The sequence below is a fragment of the Gossypium raimondii genome, chromosome 3, assembly GCF_025698545.1.
Source record: "Gossypium raimondii isolate GPD5lz chromosome 3, ASM2569854v1, whole genome shotgun sequence".
Taxonomy (NCBI): domain Eukaryota; kingdom Viridiplantae; phylum Streptophyta; class Magnoliopsida; order Malvales; family Malvaceae; genus Gossypium; species Gossypium raimondii.
The window spans coordinates 14,495,137-14,505,141 of record NC_068567.1 but is presented as its reverse complement, the minus strand read 5'-3'; positions in this window follow the sequence as shown (position 1 = coordinate 14,505,141).

The following is a 10,005-nucleotide window of genomic DNA, read 5'->3' as shown; positions in this document are numbered from 1 at the left end:
ATCCAATGAATGGAACCATACAATTTAAGGAAAAAAATAAACACTTGTCGTAGATAGTGAAGGACAAGCTCCATCAACACAACAAAGGTTTTAGCCTCAACATTAATAAAATATTATGACACGTTGACAATTGGTTTTGTTACAACTCAAGCACAACATATCTAGAGTGATTGCAAGCACTTAAAACGATGAAGAAATCAACCCCATATGGTCTAAAGCGACGAGCAAAAAAAAGAACATTTTAATGAAATTGTTGGCAGGGACAACCATGAACCCCGAACATTAACCGTAAAACAGACATGAATAATACCAAAAAAATGTCATTTAAATGTTCATTTTTTCTATATTTTAATGACTTTTTTAAAATATATTTTAAAAGATAAGAAATTTTTATTATAGAAACAATTTTAAATTTTTTCCTTTCTTAATTTTATTTTAAATAAGAGTTTTATATAAATATTTTTTCAACTTTTTTCTTTATACACCGTATTTCAAATATTCCCAAAAAGTATTTGGAATAATTTAAATTTTAAAATACATATAATTTTTATTTATTTATAAACTGTATTTCAAATATCCCAAAAAGTATTTAGAATAATTTAAAATTTAAATGTTTAAAAGATACATGGCATTCATATGTGATATCAAATGTCATATAAATATAGTGTAAGCATAACTATTTAATTAAAGCCTCGTAATATAATATATATTAATTTTTCCTATGTAATGTATGGTTGATTATATTTATTAATTAAAATATAATTTATTTTAATTTAATATTAAAAATTTTAAAAGAATTGAAGAAAGTAAGAACATACAAAAATAATATGTTAAAATGAGAAATTAAAATACTATTCTTTAAAATAATTTTATACAATAGTTATGGACATTTATATAAATTTTTTAGAACTTTTAAAAATTAAAAATTATATATCTATTTTTATTTAAATTAAATAATTTACATTATATGATAATTTTAAATTTAATAAAATAATTAAAAATAATAAGTATCCGAGTATTAAGTTAAATTGTGCACATCAATTTTGGGTATTAGACATTTTAATATAATATATAATATATTTTAAAACGAAACTAAATTTCAAAAATAAAAACATCACTATAAAATTATAAAAATTATGTTACAGAGATATAAAAAGTCAAGTGTTGGTAAAAAAAGGGCATATTGTTTGGGTAAGTTGAGTCCATAAAACATTATAACCTATCGTAAAAGAAAATTTTGTTTATTTAAAAGAAATTATTTTATCTAATTAATTATTGATGTAGGGTTTTAAATGGCTGGCTACTAATTAACCGAGCAAGGCTTCTTAGCCTTTTACTAACCTAACTAGTCGACAAGAATTACTCACCTTTCAATGACATAGTTCAGACCAGGGTAGGGTAAGGTTTTCTCAGATAGGCAATACCAATTTTGGGTTAATTCCTTCCTATATAACTTCTAGGGTCGTCAGTCCTCGGGTTTAAGTTCTTCCTTCCCTAACCATTGATTTGTTAAGTGATGCTTGGTAGGCAATACTAATTTCGGGTTAATTCCTACCTAGAGTACTTCATAGGGTTGTCAATCCTAGGGTTTAATAACACTCAACTAGATCTAACCGATCCAAATGAACTCTATCAATCAATCAATTAAAAAGGTTGGTACAATTGAAACATGCGAAATATAGATAAAGTATAACTTGATTCTAATCTTTACACAAACATTTAATTAACAATGTTAAAGAAAGAAATATAAATAATATAATAAAGGAAAGAGATGCTCATGGATTTATCAATGAAAGTGTGGCTCCAGAACAATATTCGCTCGTGAAAGCCTCACTTTGGAATAGGATCTTCCAATTACAAGAACATAAAATAAACTATGTAGAAACTAAGAACAAAATAAAAACCTAAAAATAATTCCTGTCTCCCTCCAATTGTGTGTTTAAATTGATTACAATAGCTTTTATATAAGCTAAACTCAAAATATTAAAGTGCCTAAACTATCCTTGAAGTACTTAAATTTTCACTAGGAAAGATACTAGTAATTTCCCTAAAAAATGTACCAGTCACGTACAAGGACTTTTTGGGCCGGCAGAAGTAGCGTTGCAACATCAATCTGGTGTCGCGATAGTGAAGGTAGTTTCGCTCTAGGACTTTGTTTTTACTTGTCTTCGATGTTGCGACACCGGTGTTTTGGTGTCGCGACATAGGCATCAGTTTCAGCCGAAATATGCATATTTAGCTTCTGATTTATCCTACAAGACCATGTAACCTTATTTAGATATATAAAATGTAATAAAAACTACTAAAAAGCATAAACTACTACTTTAAGCATGAAAACCTAAATATATACTACGATGCTTTGATTTCACTATTAATCAAGTTAAAGTTATGTGTAAAAAGGGTGTAAATAATATTATAATTTGTGGCAGATCAGTTGTCATGCCCTAAGTCTGGTGGATCTGAGATTTAGGCGTGTTGTAGATAAATTATATGTATGGCGAAGTGTAATCCACCCATTTGCTTCTTTTGGCGAATAAGCGTGGGTGTATAATAACCGTTGTGTAAGTAAGTGAAGATTCTATTTCAGGTTATTCTACTATTTAAAGAAAAATATTTTGTTAAGCAAAAAAGGTAATTATGGTATGAGTTGCCGCCAAATGTATAGTATGCCTTGTTTGTCTGAGTACTGTGCTAGTTGGGTTGTAAAGTGACCTGGTTAGGAACCAACTGGATTGACTAGTCTAACATCCATTATGTAAGATTCTCATTTATGTTTCTCTCCGAATCTATAGGCCATTAAGAAGGAAAAATTCTAAATTAAGTGACACTTGTTAAGTTCCACTAAGTGGGATTGGGATATATATGTGAGAGAAGGGTTCTGGAGAAGTTTCTTCTTCCTTCAATATTGCTTTTTTATTTTTATTTTCTTAAGTTTAAATAGTATCTCTTCCTTATTAAGTTGAAAGTTTAGGTTCTTAAGTTAATCAATAGATGTTCCACTTCCTGGTATGTAACAAGCCATTTTTCAATGGTGTCGGAAACAGTGGTTTCGGGACCAGAATTCCGATATGTTAGTTCGTAAATATTAATGATTTAATACTTATGAGGTCATTAGTGTCGTATTGAAATATGGTTAAGAAATTTTAATGTTTAGTTAGTTAAATAATTAAAAAGGATTAAATTATAAAAACTATAAAAATTAGTTTCTGTTGGTATAGAGTTAAGTGGCTTTAGAAATATAAATGGAGGGAATCAAGTGGAAATTATACCATATGGTCTATTAGTGGGATGATTCATGCATGTTATAATTGAAATATTAAGTTAATATTAAGGTTAAAAAGCTAATTTGGTTAATAATGAAATAAAACAAAAGATGATAAAGCATTATCATCTTCTTTAGTGCACCACCGAAATTTTTAGTTAAGAAACTCCATTGAAGAAGCTTGAAATTCGGTCACACCAAAGTTATTGTATGTAAGGGTTTTCTTAGCTTATTTTTCATGAAATTGGTATTTTTGTGATGGTTGTCTTGATATCTAGTTAGATTAGGGGTTATTTTGTGAAATTGTCAAAGGTTATAAAATTCACCATTGGTGTTCTTGAAATTTCTTAATGTTATTGTTCAAAATTAAGATTGATGATAGTTTTGATTTATTTGGTAAAGTAATTTTTAAGTAGTTTTTAAGTTTAAGGGTTAAATTGAGAATAAGTTAGAAAAGGCATGTCTTTCTTGAAAAATTTCAGCATGTGTGGATTGTTTAATAATGTAAATGAATTTGACACTTGGTTTTAGGGACTAAGTGTGAAAATAGGCTCGTTTTAATATTGAGGACTACATTGAATTAAATGTAAAAGTTTGCAGAAAATATAAAAATTTGTAAATAGGAAATCATTTGTACTAAATTAATTATTATATGAAATTGAGGTTAATAAATTGAAATAAATTATTTTATAGATCAAGAACAAGTAGATAACCTAGGAAAAGGAAAAGTTGTTGAGTAGTCCCTGAACTTTCATTATCTCTGCAGTTTAGCCCTAATAAGTTCGTACGGTTTAATTTATTATTAAATTAAATATTATATAAACTATGAATTGAATATTTTGATATAATTGAATTGAAATAAGTTGATGTGTGTCGGGAAATTAATTGGCTTGAACATTATTATTCATTGTTATATTAAGCCAATAAACGTAGGACAGGATACAATTGGCATGTCAATAGGTTTTAATGCGCGTTATACGGTTTGAGTGTGTTGAAGATGATTATTAATTCATTACTATACACTAAATATATTAAAGTCCAACATTTGTTGCGGGCTTTTGAGTTATATTATAGTGATTCTGGTATGTCACTGAGGGTAGATGTAAAGCCGTTGGGCATGGCACTTAGTGCCTAGGTGTGTTCGGAGGGATGTTAGCCTACGGGCTAGGCATTTGGTGCCCAAGTGTGTTCTCGATTGGTTAAGCTCACTTGAGCATTCTGATGTGTTTTGGATGGTTAATCGTGTATCTAGATCCGTTATATCATTCATCAGGCAAATTTTTAAATGATTATATGAATTCTTGATTGGTTAACCGGAGATGGTGTTGAATGATATGATATTATTAAATAAGTGTATTGTCATTAGGACTCACCTATTGAAGGTTGTGATTTTTACAGGATCATAGTTTATAAAATGATAATGTGTGAATTATATAAATTTATATGGTAAGTTTATTATTTTTGACCGTTGAACTTACTAAGCTCTAGTAAAGCTTACTCGTATTATTTCTTTTGTTTTCTCGTAGATTACATTTTGTGAAAATTGGGCGGTCTGATCAACTGAAACAAATCACACTATCTAGATATCTTTTGGTAGTTTTTGAATGTTTATATTTGGGATATGGCATGCAATAGGTGATTGTAAATGTTGTGGTTGCTTGTCACTTGTGTTTCTTTTTCTTATATATATGCTTTGGCTTTTAGTTTGTAAAAGTCCTTAAGAATTAGTTTTGGTTATTTTGTTCAGTGCTACTTGTGAATGGTTAGAATAGAATATGATAGAATTAGACTTGAATGAATTGAATAGTAATGGTAGATTTTGCATGACCTAATATAAGTATTTATGAATTTAATTTGGATATTGAATTATGGTGTCAATGACGGCACATTGGTTAAATTTTTATGTGTTTGAATATATAACAATAATGTATTTTATGTGATAAGAAAATTTGGTATGAAATAAACTTTTAAAGGTGAGATTTTACCATTTTGAACCTAGGTATCGATACTTTTGCATTTGGTATTGATACTTGACAATATGTACAGCTTTAAAACAAACATAATGTCAAAATGGTATCGATTTTTGTTTGAGTATCGATACTTTTTCATAAAATATCAATACCTTAAAATAATTATCGATACCCTTATTTTGTAAAGAAAACTGAATTCAATTTTGGCATCGATTTTCAAAAAGTATCGGTTTAGTATTGATACCAACTATGGATTTTCTTTACTAACTTTAAAATTTTAAAATTTTGTAAATCTATCCAATTATATGCATGGATTTTATAATTAGGTACTTATAGAATTTTAATTTATAATATGTATGATTATTTAGGATCTCATTTATAAATAGTCGAGTTTTTTGTATTAGTAAATTAGTTATTTATTATTGAATTTAGCAGTAGCATGGTAAGTCTAATAACTTTGTATGTTAAGATTCTGAAAGAATAAGACTGTTAAGAAGTTTATGAGCAGTAAATTATATATACAAGGCTTTGTATGAGGGTTATATATGATTGGGATGTTAGTAGATTGTATGTAAATAGGTTTTAATGGTGAGTCTATGTTGTTCTAGTAGTTGTTACTGCTGGGTCGAGATGGATGTCCGAGTCTGGAGCTTTGAGCTACAAGCCAGGTGAGTTTCTATCTTGACTTTTGCCTGTAAACTGTTTAAGTAGAAGTATATATAAATGATGATGACATCTCTAATAATTGATAAGTGTATGAAACATAGTAATGATGATATATTTGTTAGGATGATATGTACGAAGTTTTGTTTGAATAGATTGTTGATTGGTAAGTATGAAAGTAAGGTTTGATATAGGAAAAGTATGAATCGATCAACTATGCGTGAACAAATTTGGGTAAGTAAATTCTAGTTAAAACATCCCTTGTGATGCCTCTGGTAGGGCAAGTATATTGCTAACCAGACTAGCAAATCACGATACGAAAATAAGTGTAAGACCATGTGGTTGAGACCCACGATAATGTATGATATGAAAGCACTTGTAACAACTTGTTTTCCATGGTGTCAAAAACTAGGGGTGAGCATTCGATCGAATCGAATCGAATCGAATCGAAAATTTTCGAGTTAATCGAGTTTTCAAATCTCATTTTATCATCCTAACTTTATTTGAAGTTTTCTCGAATCGAGTCGAGTGAGATGGAATTCGAATCGAATCGAATCGAATATATTTGTTCGAGTTAAATTTTAAAAAATAATTTTGGGTCTTTGTAACCATTGTCACCCATCGTAATAAAATTTTTCCACCTTAATCAAATTTTTTATTAACTTTCATCACTTCATAAATTATTTATTAATTTTTATATCTTGGTTAGCTTCTTTGCTTGCTTAGTTGTTTCAATTATCTTGATTCTTATCACTATGTATTTTAGAATTAAAAATATATTAAATGTAAAAATATGATTTTTAATAAAAGTTATTTTAAAAATAAAATGTGAAATTGATACCAATATAAAATTTTAACACGAATATTTTATGGCATAATTAATAATTCAATTTTAATATAAATATTTAATATGAATAAACAATTCAATAATATAAATAATATAAAATGTGAAATTTAATTTAATAATATAAATAGTAGATATAAATAATATTATTACTATTTATGTTTATTGATTTTTGGATAATTTTGATTTTTAATTGAGAGTAAAGGGTGAGAAGTAAAAGTTTAGGGAAAAATAAAAGTTTTGGGGAATAAAAGTTTGAAGGAAAGTAAATAGGGGGGAGTAAAATTTTGGAGGGAAAATATTAAAAAATTGGAGGGGGGAGGGTTTAGGATAGATGGGAGATGGGATGGGAAGGAATAAAAGTTTTAGGGGAAAAGTGGGAGGAGTAAAACTTTGGGGAAAATAAAAGGTTTTGAGGGTTTTGGGAGTAAAATTTTGAGAAAAAATAAATGAGAGAGTAAAATTTTGGTGGGAAATGGATTTTGGGCGATTGGGGGTTGGGAGGAGGGAGTAAAAGTTTTGGGGAAAGTGGGAAGGAGTAAAAGTTTTGAGGAAAAGTAAAAGGTTTGAGAGTTTGGGGTAAAATGTAAAATATTATAGTTTGATATTGAATTATTCAATTATTCGAGTTATTCAATTGAAAACTCAACTCGATTCGAACTCGAAATTGAAAAAAATTGAGTTGATTCGATTAACTCGAATAACTCGATTCGTTTAACTCGAAATTCGAATTTTTTTCGATTTTTTCGAGTCGAATCGAATTTTGCTCACCCCTATAAAAAACAGTGGTTTCAGGACCACAAATCTAACGAGTGGGACCGTAATATTATTATTTAATATTTACAACTCAAATATAATATTATATAGTATTTTGATCTGATAATTTTTGCTAATTGAAGAATAGTTAAGTACAAGTGGATTGTCCCTAAAGTTAAGTGATTTTGGAAAATGAGGTATCAGGACTTCGTTTATGCAAACTGAGCTTGTAAATATTTTTAGTAAATATTTACGAAGTTATTATATAGGTGTATTGAAGTTTGGTCCGAAAATTTTAGTGATTTGATAGTTAATTAAAGAAAAAGAACTAAATCGTAAAATTGCAAAAGTCAATCGTTATTGTGTATAAGTGCAATTTAAGCATAAAAGTAAAATGAGATGGTTTTATATGGAAATTTGACCATAATAATGTTGATGGTCGGTTATACATTAGCTTAAATTATAATTTTTATGTTTTATTTTAATAATTTAAAATGATTAAAATAATAAAATAAAAACCAAATGAAAAAGTTTTAATCTTTGTTTCTTTCCACCACTGAATTATCTCCATTGAAGGTGAAAAATAAAGCTTCAAACTTCTAAAGCTTTCGACCTATGTATATCAAGGACCGGTAGATAATTGCGGAAAAGAGAAAATTATTGACTAGTCCTTGATATTTTTATTTTTGCAGTTTAGCCTTGGTAAGTTCATATGATTTAATTTGGTATAATTTTTAATGTTATATTGGTTTTTGAGTTGTGATAAGTTTTAATATATGTATATTTCAATTGTTACAAATTGTTACAATGTGAGAAAGTGGATTGAATTGAAAAGTGTTATACGATTGCTTGTATCGAGCTCAAATGAACATAGGATAGGATACAATTGGCATGCCAATAGGTTATTTTGCACGATTTACGAGATTGATATGTGATGAGATGATGTTAGATGACTTGATTTTTATACACTGAGTATACCGAAATCTAGCATTTTTTACGGATTTCTGAGTTCTATGTACAGTCATTCTGGTGTGTTTCTGGGGGTGGATGTAAAGCCTATGCGCTTGGCACTTAGTGCCCAGGCATGTTATTGGAGGGATGATAATCTATGGGGTAGGCACTCAGTGCCCAGGCGTGTTCTTGGTTGGACTAGCTCAATTGAGCATTCTGGCATGTCTTGAGTGGACAACCGCTTATATGTATCTGTTTATACCGTTCATCGAGTTGAATTTTAATGGTTAAATGAACTAATGATGATATGTAATTGATATTTGGTTATGATTACTTGTGAAAGACTTGTACACGTGTTCATGTTTTCTGATATTATATCGTGACTTGATAATGGTTGATACTGTGTAAATGAGGTGATTAAATGACTCGTAATTATGAAACTCACCTGTTGAATGGATGTGGTTGACAGGGTTACTGTTAGCTATTGATTTTGTTAATTATAAAACTGTGATTACATGATAAGTTATAACGTTTCAACCTGTGAACTTACAAAGCTTGTAAAAGCTTACTCGTGTTGTTTTCCTTTTTTTTGTAGATCTCATTCTGCGAAATCAGTCAATCAGATCAAGTTGAAGATCACACTATCCAGCTATCGTTTGGTAGATTTTGAAAATGTTTAATTTAGGTTATGTGGCATGTAATAGGAGTATCTTTTATCTTGTATATGCTTATAAGTGCTCTTTATAAGTGACATATTTTGAGCTTGTATTTAAGTTTAGTGTTTGTGGCAAATAATGTGGTTGATCACAGTTTGGTTTAGAAATTTGAATGTGATATTTGATTGAAATGTAGTGGAATATATTTATGATGGAATGAAATGCTTATAGATGAATAAAATGTGATTGGTAATAGGTAATACTTTGGTTGGAATTGTTTTGGATGCTAAGAATTGATATATATGTATGACTTTTTATGATAGCTATTACGTGGTTCATGTGCTTTGACAAAGAGTGTAATTGTTGATTTGGTATAGATGTTGAATACATGCCTATACGTATATGTTTTGATATATGGCATATTGGTTGAACTAGGAAAAAGGCATATTTTGATATGTTTTGGTGTGTATGTATGAATCTTTAATAGTGATATATGTTTTGAGCATGATTTGAACTTTTAGACCTAAGATTTTTTTTACCATTTTTTGAGTAAGGTGTCGATAGTTTGGATCAGAGTATCGATATCAGATCAATTGAAAAGTTTTAGATTTTGACAGAATGCCAATTTGGTATCAGTACATTTTATTAAGTATCGATAAATTTATGAAAATATCGATACTTCTTAATTCAGTATCGATATTTTATCCTTAGTTTTAAAACTTTATAAATATGTCCTTATTCATGTTTAAATCTAATTTGCAAGTGATTTTAAGCTCGATATAACTCTAATAATGTATGAATAACATGTTTTTGATTAAATGATTGTTGAATGATCATCATTCAGAGAAATATGAATTGATATTGCAAGATTTTGTTCTATTATGTGTTGTAGTATCTCGTAAC